This window comes from Pseudonaja textilis, chromosome 4 (assembly GCF_049901715.1).
Source record: "Pseudonaja textilis isolate UNSWEBS1 chromosome 4, rPseTex1.2, whole genome shotgun sequence".
NCBI classification, from domain to species: Eukaryota; Metazoa; Chordata; class Lepidosauria; order Squamata; family Elapidae; genus Pseudonaja; species Pseudonaja textilis.
Window position 1 is genome coordinate 26,003,977 of NC_141993.1, and position 12,970 is coordinate 26,016,946.

The following is a 12,970-nucleotide window of genomic DNA, read 5'->3' on the forward strand; positions in this document are numbered from 1 at the left end:
CACTAGGCCCCCATAGGCATCTCATTCAGTTGTGTTGCTCGCCTTTTTTGTAAAGAGGAGAGGACAATAGTAATGATATAAAGCAGTGATTTCTCAGCTGGAGTCCTTATGGCCCCTGGGCGTGTCTAGGTGAAAAAATGTAACAGATCATGATGCTTGTCAAGGGCAGGAAAGGAGGCGACAGATCCCCTTTTGTGATCTGACAAGCAAAGCCCGATTCACTTAACAGCCAGCCGAACTTATCAGCTGTGCAGTGATTCACTTAACAACTGTAGCAAGAAGGATCGTGAAATGGGATGAAACTCCTTTAACAAGTGTCTCACTTAACAACAGAAACTTTGGGCTCAGTTGTGGATGTAAGTCGAGAACTACCTATATTCTGTTTTCTATCATCCCTTTGGCAAGAGAGGCAGCCATAGAAAGAGAATAGATTAAAAAAATAAATGCTGGGGTTTTTACCATTCAAATTGGGATGAGATGGTACATCATTCATATAATATGTTGATTATAGAAAGAAAATTTTAATATAGCCATGATGAACCAAAGATAAACTCATTTATTTATTTTTATTTATTTATTTTATTTGTCAAAAGCTTACAATATAACAGAAACAAGAATAAGCATAAGTTTAAATACAAGAAATAGGAACTAATAATTGGGGACAATAGGACAGGGATGGTAGGCACGATTGTGCTCTGTTCATTGCTGTAGAAAATAGAACAAATTCAAACCCACATACATTTTTATATACAGGTAGTCATCGACTTACAACAACTCATTCAGTGACCATTCAAAGTCACAATGGCACTGAAAGAAGCGATTTACCACTAATCTTCACACTTCCGATTGTCACTGGATCCCCACAGTCATGTGATTGAAATTTAGGCACTTGTCAAGCATGTATTTATACAGTTGCAGCATCCTGGGATCATGTGAACATCACCTGCGAACTCCCCAGCCAGTTTCCGACAAGCAAAATCAATGGGGGAAGCTGGATTTGCTTAATGACCACATGATTTACTTAACAGCTTTGGCAAAGAAAGTTGTAAAATTGGGTGCCACTCACATAACAACTGCCTTGTTTAGCTGTGGTACCAGTTGTGATTGTAAGGGCTACCTGTATATAGGGCCTGTATCAAATTTTTCAACTTTCAATTTCCAAACGTTAGTGGTGCTCCAAAGTTGTGACATGCCTTGGGGATTGTAAAGATATTTTACTTTAATATAATTTAGACGTGCTTTGTAAATAACTTCATAAATATCATAACTTTTCAGACCAGCAATTCCCCAGCAAACAATTCAGTCCAGCAATTCCCCAGTACTATCAAAGAACATCATTCTGTGTGCAGGGTGGAAGATATCTTTATCATTTCACTCCAAAGGAAGGCTCAAAAACAGGAATAGCTGCTCAAGTGATTGCAGATAATTTGGTGTGTTTCATGAACAAGAAAGGCACTGAAGGCCATTGGAGGAGATTCTACAAATATTAATACTGGCTGTGAAGGTGGCCCATGCACTGGGTAGAAGTCAAACCAGAACATCTACTCTGTTGGAGCTGATTGAATGGTCTGAAGGTGTATATGAGAACCTTTGACTTGCCAACTGATTACAGCGGAAATAAATAAGTTCATTGTCAAACCAATGCAGGTACCATAGTGGCCCTGTCATGCCCAATCAAGAAGAGTGATGCGTGAAACAGGTCACAGAGGCAGCAAACAGACTGTATGCCCATGAGAAACATGAGGGTTATTCCAGAGGCCAAGAAGCAAGTCGACAGCTGATGTCAAAGAACGAATCAAAACAAGACTTGATGAAGCTCCTTTAAACATTTTTTGTAACTTAGATAATTGCTTTCTGATGTTAGTTTATGATTGCATGGATTATCTTTTGTTTAGCTAGATAAGATTCATGCAGGGGGAAAAAATTAATTGTTTTGGCACAAAGAGTAATTTTGAGAAGATAAAGTTAACAGTACTTGGGTTACAAGAGACTTTTGTTGATATATATAATCAGACGTGGATTTACCATGCCAAGCTAAACGTTGTGCAATTGCAAAAAGAACAGCAGATTTGAATTCTTAGTGTAAAAACATGTATCAATGAAATAAATTGAAAAAAATATTTTTCACCCCATTAAATGATACATCTACTGTACCCATGTGTGTCTGTGTGTAATATATATGTGTTTATATATAATAATAATAACATATTCAGAGTTGGAAGGGACCTTGTAGGTCATCTAGTCCAACCCAATAAATAAATAAATAAATAAATAAATAAATAAATAAATAAATAAATAAATAAGAAAAAAGCCAGGAAAGACTGACGGATTGATTGATGTTTTTGGTATGTAGACCCTTGGCTGGAATAACTGAGAACTTTAGAAAATTGAAAGAAGAAAGAAGGAAAGTAAAAGTGTTTTTATTGTGGACTTTAACGATCATAAAATATAAGAGTGTGTAATGATGATATCTCTTCGGGAATTAAAAATGGAACTTAAAAATATGAGAGAATTACTACAGGAAAGAGGCGAATCACTTTGCTCTGTGTTAGAAAAAATGGAAATGGCGATTGAAGAACAAGAAGAAAGAGCTTCAGAGGAGGAGTCAATTCAAGGAGAAGACATTTTAAATAGACAATTAACACAAAGAACACTACAAAGAAGTGGGGAAAGAAGGAAGGTTAAAAAGTTGAAATTTAAGAAGGCAATCAAAAGGGGGAATACCTGTGAAGTCAGGAAAGGCAGAAAGACTCAGCAGAAAAGGGGAAAGGAAGATATTAAGGAAGAGAAGGATATAAACTGGAATGAGAAAAGATATGGGGAAAAGAGGGGGAGGAGAAGCAGTTAGAAACAGGTGCATGAAATCAAGAAATACGGAAATAGTAAAATGTTGAAAAGAATTTTTTTTTAAGATATAATGGTTGATGAATTAAAAAGGGGATTCTGCAGGTTGACAAGGGGTAATAAGAATATTTCTGCAGTTAAAAATATTTAAAAATTAGGGTAATATAGATACTGATAACTCTTATTAAAAATCAAGCGGGGAAAATATGCTATGGAATCCAAATGAAAAGACGTAACGATTACTATTCTAACTTCTTAAAAATAATGGTTTATTGGGAATCAAGATGAGGGAATAAAGGTATATTTTAATCATTGAGGTGTCACACTCAAAACAGTAGAAGGGGGGGAACCTATACTTGTTTTTTTTTTTAGTGTTACAATTTGTATTAATCTAGAATTTATAAAAAGAATGTGTAATGGAAAGGGAATATGACAGACTAAAGAACCAGCTAAATTAATAAATTAATATAGACTATGAAAAGCAAGGAGAGACATTGGTAACTTTTTTATTACTATTATCATTATTATTATTATTATTAGGCAAACACATATTGTTTATCTTTATTTTTAAAATAAATATTAAAGGATTATATTTGAAATAATTGAAATGAAACAAAAAGATGTTTGATTGAGATTAATGAAAGAGGCTAGAATTAATGTGTTTGTTTCTCTCCTTACTGAAAATTTGGAATGGAAAAGGTAATAATAGAATTAAGTATGCATATATGAATGTATAATTGCTGTCATATTTGTATGTAAAGGTGATGACCCGGAAATATGTTGTCCACTAAAAAGAGATTTTTGTTTTTAATGTGAAAAACTGAATAAAATTTGTTAAAAGAAAAAATATTGGAACACTGCTATCGTGTGTATATGTATGTATGTATTGTATATACTGTGTGTATGTATGTGTGTGTGTGTGTGTGTGTGTGTGTGTGTGTGTGTGTGTGTGTGTATCTTTGGTAATTTGGGTTTTCTCCCGCATAAAATTGGAAGTATCTAGGCAACGTTTCAATGAAGTCTCATTCATCATCTTCAGGCTTGTGTCTTTGGCTTTGTGCTTCTCAGAGCAATTTACTCTCTCTCTCTCTCTCTCTCTCTCTCTCTCTATATATATATATATATATATATATATATATATATGAAATAAAATATATTGCAATGTGTATTTGATTTGTTAATAAGACATGTAAATGTTTATTGCTTTTAACTCGATTAACTTCCTGTTTTCAATAGTTTCAAGTCTATTTTCTCCTGTGACTTGGCATCATCCCAATCAGCTGAGCATGCCTGTGCTTGAAACACCAATATTCCTTCCACTTTGTTGCACAACTGTATTCAAGATCAGTGTCTAGGAAAATTATAATTTGATCTCCTTGATACCGTTAGCACAAGTGACTCAGCCTTGGAAAGTTTTCTGTATAGAAATGAATAAGACAGAATGTTTGTGCATTAATTTGAAAAGCAGCATGGAGAAATGAAATGTTCTGCTGTCTGGGTGTGAGATGAGTTGTGGGAATAATCATTAAAATGGTACAAAGTTTGAATGGGGGCAGCTTGAGTTCCACATTGTACTCTTGTTACCCCTTTTCCCTTTTAACAGGTCTGTGGATATGGCTTGACTAAAAATTATTTTTCCCAAAGGATTCTATTTCCATTGGTGCATTAGACCAGGGATCTCAAACTTAAACCATCATCATTCCAGTATGATAACTATTCTGTTAATCTGAGATTGTAGCACTAAAGTCTTATCATATTTTAATACAAAAATATCTAGTAAATCAAAGGAAATTCTTTACAGAAGTCTATGTAGATTGTGTCTATTGCTTTGCCCTGATCAAGTTGTATAGTATATATGTTTTTGCAGTATAAGAGTTGCAGATTACAGGATAGTTTTTTTCCTAAAACCAAATTGTTTATTAGAGTGTAGGTTGTTTGTCTCTAAGTGGAGGATAATGGATTGGTTAATAATTGATTCCATGACTTTACAGGTGACGCAGCATAAGGAAATTGATCTGTAATTTTCAACTAGGCTGGGGTCTCCCTTTTTGAAGATGGAGATGACCGTGGCTTGTGACCATAGTTTTGGCAAGGTCCTGGTCCTGAAAGATTTTTCAAAGATTATGCTTAGAGGTTCGGCTATGGCAGTGGATAGCTTTTTTAAGAAGTAGGCACATATTCTGTCCGGTCCAATAGATAGGGATGGTTTTAGATTGCGCAGTGCTTTTTCAACAATGTCTTCTGTAAAATCGATATGTATTAGATCATTGTAGTTGTCTGTGATTCGACTAGGAAGTATTGGGCTTGATCCATTGCTGTTTACAAATACTGAGCCAAAGAATGTGTTAAAGAAGTTTGCTTTGATGGTGTTGTCGTTGCAGTCTTTGCCATTCGGTCCTTTCAGGGGTGGGATGGACCTTGAATCTTTCAGTTTGTTGTTTACAAAAATGTAGAAAGCAAGGGTGGAATTTGTGCGTAGAAGGTTTTCCTCTTGTTTAATGTGATAATTAGTGCATTTAGTTTTTATCTGGTGGCATAGATTTTTGTATTGGCTTTTGAAGTTGGCAACGTGACCAGATTTGTTTTTTCGCCAAAGTAATCTCTTTTTGGATAGAAGCTTCTTTATTGTTATGGATAATCTGTTTTTCCTGGTTTTGGAAATTGTTATTGGTACATATAGTTTGATGGCTCTTTTGATTTCTAGTAAGAATATGTCGTAATGGTCTTCAACAGTATTGCATCCAGTGAATAGAAATTGCCAATCAAGGGAAGAGAGATCATTGTTTATAAGATCATAGTTGCCTTTTTTGAAGTTATAATTGGGGATTCTGTCATTGTGATTATTTTTGTGTGGACAAATGTTGAGACAAAAGTCAATCATGTTGTGGTCACTGTTGGAAAAGGGTTCTTTAATTTGTATTCCATAAATTGAATTCAAACTATTACAGAAGATGAGATCGAGGCAGTTGTTAAGCCTAGTGTTGTTGGTTACTAGTTATTCTAGTCCCAGATTTTTTATAGCATTGTAGAAGGTTGCATGTGTGGGTTTAGTTGTACATTCGTTTAGGGTCCAGTTAATATGAGGTAGATTGAAGTCACCAAGAAAGATAAAAGCATGTGGGCAGGATGCTGCCCATGTTAGTAGTGTATTTAGCTTGTTTACATGATGATGATTATGACAATGTCATAATCAGGGGCTTTGTAATATAGTAAGAACTGAAATGTGATATTTAAGGTCAGTTCACAGATGATGGTCTCAGGAAGAGCAAGCTCTTGGGTAACTTGGATGTTTTTTAGATGTAAGGACTTTTTAGAGAAGATCGCAACACCACCTCCTCTACGGATTTCATGATCAGATCGGTAAACATGATAATCTCTTACTGAGGTAATGGAGTCAGGGAGAGATGCGTTGAGCCATGTTGCACAGACAAATATGATGTCGAATTTAGCCGTATTTAGTAAGAGGAGAAATTCAGGTATTTTATTAACAAGGCTTCTTGCATTGAGTAGCTTGCATTTAAGGCCAGTTGTAGTTTGAATTGAGGTAGTTGGGGGCATGCGTGCCTAGTCTTGGGTGATGGTGGATTGGTTGAAGAAGGTTTGGTTGCTGAGTTGTGGGTTGTGTGACTTTCTTTTGATACAGTCTCCACTGTAGTCAATGTACAGGTCCTTCTCTCCATTGTCTAGATGATTTTTGAGTTCTGTGCGTAGTATGCGGGAGTGGGCATGTTGCTGTAAGGATGTGATCCGAGGTTTTTATGGTTGGTGTTGTTGGTGAGTGAATTTATAGTATAAATGAATTTACGTTTGCTTAATTCATTTTTGCAAATGACTCTGCAGAAGTGTGGGGCCACAGAGCTCTCTCTGTTTTTGAGCTCTCGGCCAATGCGAGAAATGTCAAGTATTATGATATGAATGATAATTATGCAATATGCCAAGTATTTGATATGTGATATATGCATGTATATGGGAACAGACAAAATATCTTCTGATGAAGAATAAATTTAGTTGTTATCTTCACTATCTGTAAGGAAATTTTTTCACAGAACAGTGCTGCACAAAGAACTTGAAAAATAGCTGGCGCCATCTGCTGCTCACATTAAAAACTATAAAGTACAAACTGCTGTATTCATTTGGCTCCTAACCATGACAAAATCACACTCCAGCAGCCTCTGTTTTCTGCCAAGCTGCCCTCATGTCATGAGCAGTGCTGACTGATGAAAACAAAGTTGCCAGGTGCTGTGTTTTAGCCATTAAATAAAATCTGCATGTGCTTAGCCCGCTCCTTCCCCTGTCACCCCAAGGGAGAACTTTAGCTACCATGCCCATAACTCTTTCACTGCTACTCTTTTCACTTTTCTGAATACATTTTAAATAAACACTTTTTAGTTTTCAAAATTTGGGGGGGCTTTGTATTTTTCCCTATAACAATTTTATTAGAAACTGTTGAAAATTTACATATTTTTCTACCATCCTAATTATAATTAAATAATGTACTTATTGTTATTTATTTTACAAAAATAAAAGCTTTATATTTTGCGTAGTTGGGAGACCTGGCCTGGGAGATAGCCTAAAAGAAAACTGAATTTGCAATCTCTTATTTCACCTTCAGCCTTTAGTCATGATACTTTGACAGTTAAAACAGTGGGAGGACCATTGGTGGTTTGTACAGGTAATCCTCAATTTATGACCACAGTTGAGCCCAAAATGCCTGTTGCTAAGGGAGACATTTGTTTACGGGAATTGTGCCCCCTTTATGACCTTTCTCACCACAGTTGTTAAGTGAATTCTGCAGCTGTTAAATGAATCTGACTATTCTCAGAAAGCTCAAACTGCCCAAGGAGCTGCTGATTCAGTTCCACAGAGGAATTATTGAATCTGTCATCTGCACCTCTATAACTGTCTGGTTTGGTTCTGCAACCCAACAGGACAGACACAGACTTCAGAGGATAATTAGGACTGCAGAAAAAACAATTACTACCAATCTGCCTTCAATTGAGGACCTGTATATTGCACGAGTCAAAAAGAGGGCTGTGACAATATTTACAGACCCCTCACATCCCAGACATAAAATGTTTCAACTCCTTCCCTCAAAACGACGCTATAGAGCACTGCACACCAGAACAGCTAGACAGAAGAACATTTTCCCCCCGAAAGCCATCACTCTGCTAAACAAATAATTCCCTCAACACTGTTCAACTATTACAAAGTGTGCACTACTATTACTGTTAATCTTCTCATCACTCCTTATCACCCATCCCCTCCCACTTGTGACTGTATGACTGTAACTTTGTTGCTGGTATCCTTATGATTTATATTGACTCTTTCCTAGTATGATTTGATTGCTTATTGTACCCTATGACTATCATTAAGTGTTGTACCTTATGATTCTTGATGAATATATCTTTTTTTAATGTATACTGAGAGTATTTACACCAAGACAAATTCCTTATGTGTCCAACCACACTTGGCCAATAAAAGAATTCTATTCTATTCTTCCCCATCGATTTTGCTTGTCAGAAGGTCACAGAAAGGGATCACGTGTGACCCCAGGACATTACAAGCATCATGGGGATGCTGCAATGGTCATAAGTGTGAAAAACTGTCATAAGTCACTTTTTTCATTTCTATTGAAATGACCAACTTCAAATGGTCACCGAATGAACTGTTCTAAGGCAAGGACTTGGGGACCTGCCAATAGGTTTACATACCTAAAACCGGGAGGAGCGCCCTTGCACTGTTTTTCCAATTGAAAGGATGTTTTTAGCACTTTCAAAACAGTGACCCATTTGAGTTAACTTTATATGAATCCAGTGAAGTGTAAATACAGGACACACAACCTTAGCATCCCTACATTTAAAAAGTGGAATTGGAGGTCAGGTTTTTTCAGTTGCATTTAATTCTGAGTTGTTGGGCATATTCTTATCCTTGCTTTGTCTCCTTCTCTGATATTCTCTCATCCACCTTTCTCTTTCAAATGAGCCTGGGAACGTTTCCCCCTTCCCCTACATTTGCAGTTCTACCCCAAGCAACAATGTGGTACCTTTCATTGGTATTTCTATTCTGCAACTTCATCAGGCAAAATAAAAAATCAGTTGACGTGCTATAACTACAGGTAGTCCTCGACTTACAACCACAATTGACCCCCAAATTTATGTCACTAAGTGAGACATTTGTTAAATGAGTTTTCAAGGGAGTTTTGCCACAGTTGTTAAGTAAAATGCTGCAGTCGTTCAGTTAGTAACATGGTTGTTAAGTGAATACGGCTCCCCCATTCACTTTGCTTTGTCAGAAGGTCACAATAGGTTGAATTGCATGATCCCAGGACAGTCACAAATGGCGTCTGAATTTCGATCATATGGCCAGTGGGGATGCTGCAACGGTCAGAAGTGTGAACAATGGTCATACGTCACTTTTTCAGTGCCGTAGTAACTTTGAACAGTCACTAAATGAACTGTCGTAAAAGGAGGACTACCTGCACCTCCTAATCACCACCACCATTTTTCTTCAGGAAAGATTTTAAGAACTTTGCAGATCTCTCTGTTAACGGCATTAATAGAAGGTAAACTAGAGCGGCAGGAAAACCTAAGGATCTCCAAATGAGAGTAGCCGATCCATTTCCAGGAATACCTTGAAATTGTTTCTTCCTTTTTCACGGAAGGCTAATTTTTTAAAAATGAATATTTGGTTCTTTGGGATGTGGTGTCATTGACACCTAATGAAGAACCCGTTCATACATAGTTCATGCTGTTTACCTTTTCCCCTGTTTCTCCTTATTATTGTTGCCACAAGCAACTATCTTATTTACTTCCTTGAAAGATCAAGCTGTCTATAATTTTCAAGGCCTTTGAAAATACTCTCAATGATACACAATAAAAGACGCCTTCTTGGTTTTTTTCACTGGAATGTTTTGTCTCTCCAAGGTTCTGTGTTTAGCTGAAGTTCTTGTTTAACTTGGCTTAAACTATGTTGAAGCAAGTTTGCCAAAAGGCTTAGGTTCCTGGCACCTTAGAACATGTCTTTGGCTTCTAACAGTCTCCTCTGGCTGTATTTCTTTTTTTTCCCCCAAAGTTTGTTGTGGCTCGAGGATTGTGCAATGGCACATGTATAAAATACAGACATAAGTGGAACAGATGTGCATTTTATATTCATAGCACTTCAGCATCCCATAACATCCGCCAATCTGATGCCCTCTAAATGTGATGAAGCGTAGCTCTCAAAATTACCAGTTGGCAAGGCCAAAGGCCATATTGACTGTCAGTAATGGAAGTCATAATTGAATACATCTGGAAAATAACAAGTTAGGAAAGACAGACTAATAACTATTTCAAATGTGAGCGTTCTCTTGCCATACCAGATTATTGTGCTATCAGATCTGCAGAATTTTATTTTTCGTTAAGCGTATTGATTGGAGACAGTAATACTTGAAGAGTAATAAGGGAATTTGAACATGATTTCTTGAGGTGATCGTTATGAAAGATGGCTTCAAATGGTTTGGAAAAAAGAGAATTTCTGGGGGGGGAGGGGGGGAAACTATGTTAACAGAATAATGACAGAACAATAAAATGCATGAGTTGGAAGGGACTGGAATGCTCCAGTGTTGGAGCATTCACAACTTCTGCAGGCAACTTGTTCAACTGATTAATTGTTCTGTCAGGAAATGTCTCCTTAGTTCTGAGTTGCTTCTCTCCTTGATTAGTTTCCACCCACTGCTTCTTGTCCTGCCCTCAGGTGCTTTGGAGAGTAGCTTGACTCCCTCTTCTTTGTGGCAGCCCCTGAGATTTTGGAACACTGCTATCATGTCTCCCCTAGTCCTTCTTTTCATTAAATTGGAAATACTGAATTCAGCAACCATTCTTTATATGTTTTAGCCCCCAATGGAGGGAAATGAATGGATAGAAATTATATATCCTAATGGATAATCAAGGCAAGAACCAACCTAGAAGGATAAATTTCCTCACAGAACAATTAACCAGTGGAACAAATTGTCTCCAGAAAATGCTGCAACACTGGAACTTTTAAAGAAGAGATTGGACAACAATTTGTCTGAAATGGTATAGGTATTTCCTGCTTGAGTAGCCGGTTGGACTAGAACAAAGGTTGCCAATCTTTTGGACCTCAGGGACCACCAAACTCATAATTTTAAATCCTGTGGACCAGAGACCCTGGGAAAATCCCTAAAAAAGTCTGCAGGAAAATTCCCCACCCGATTTTCCTACGGCTCAATCATTCTTTATTTGGGATCGCAGGATATCGTCTCCAGCTTTGGTCTCAGGGGGAGAGAGAGAGAAAGAGAGACTTTTGGCTTCATGCAAGGAAAGCAGCAGAAGCAGCAGAAGTCTTTCTTTCTCTCCCCCAAACTCTGGCAGAAATGAGTCTTTGGGAGACTTGTTGCGCCAACGCAGCCTCTTGGAGCAGGATGCCTTGCAGGGTCCCAAAGACTCATTTCTGCCAGAGTTTGGGGGAGAGAAAGAAAGACTTTTGCTGCTTTCCTTGCGTGCAGCCAAAAGCATAAGAAAGAAGCAGCCTGGTGGCCAGCCGAGGCAAGTGGGACAAGTTCCCCCACTCTGCCCTTTCCCCCCTTCCCCTCACTACCTTGTGTTGTTTAAAAGCGACTCAAGCCTTGTGTTCCCACGGGCCATGTGGGCGGCACAGCCTTGTGTTCCCGCGCAGCCTGGATTGGGGGGTGCTTTGGGGGTTGATATTTCTCTGCAGACCACCAGAATTTTTTCGCAGACCACTAGTGGTCCCTGGCCCACTGGTTGGTGACCCCTGGACTAGAAGGTCTCCAAGCTCTCTTCCAACTCATTCTATTCTATTCTATTCTATTCTATTCTATTCTATTCTATTCTATTCTATCCTATCCTATCCTATCCTATCCTATCCTATCCTATCCTCTATTCTATTCTATTCTATTCTATTCTATTCTATTCTATTCTATTCTATTCTATTCTATTCTATTCTCTATTCTATTCTATTCTATTCTATTCTATTCTATTCTATTCTCTATTCTATTCTATTCTATTCTATTCTATTCTATTTTCTATTCTATTCTTGTCCAACTTTCAGGTGTTTTGGAGAATAGGTTGACCCCCTCTTCTTTATGGCAGCTCCTTAGATGTTGGAAGGGGTTGCTACAAAGAAGAGAACTTCAGATAGCCTATTTGTTAAGAACCTCAAATAGCCTTTCTTCCCTCTGCTGCCATCCCGGCAGCCATTTATTCTGAATAGAACGTCGTCTCATTCTTGGTATCTCTGCCGAGATGACACAAAAGGATGGCTTGGTTATGACACCCACCGCTGCTCTCCTGGCTAATGAGCACGTTCTGCAATATCAGTTCTTTCACGAGCATCTGTGTGCCCTTAAGTAAAATTACGCAGCAGCGTATGCCTTCAGGGACTGCCATGAAAAGACAAGCATTGACAAGGAATTGCAGACAGGGGCTGAAAGCTATTTTTATACTTTAGAGTACTACAGGGCATTGGGGAGATAGCCAATTTCTCCTAATTCTATTAATAGTACTGGGGAAACAATGGTTTGGGATGGACTCAGAGGACAAGAAAGCAACAAACCTTTTTTTTCTTGCAGCAATTCCTTTCAGATCAAAAGCTCCAAATTGCACACGGTGAACGCTTCTGGAGAAAATGGAAGCTTTAAATGAAAAAGTAGGTCTAAAAATAGCCCAGTTTTATACACCATGGGTTTTTTTGCAACAGTTCTTGCCTTCCAACTGAATAGGCAGAGAATATTGTACTGGGCAGTAATGGTGTAAGTTTTCCTTCCCTGCATGTAGCATTTATGGTTATTATTCTTTCCTACAAGTTACAAGTTACATAATAAAAAGCATTTAAATTGCTGCGTGCTACATATTTTGGCCCTTAGAATTATGGCAATCTGAGTCACTGGATGTATTCTATCAGAAATGAACACAATTTCTCCAAATTATAGGTTGAACATACTCATACCTCAAGCCCCAGACATTTTCCTCTACTTCATATTTTACCTGAGAAGTGATCCAGATTGAGCAGGTTCTTCAAAAGGTAAATGTAGGAATAAGATCATTTGTCAATACCAACACACACACACAAATAAATAAATAAAGTTCTGGCTCCACTGTTAACTGAT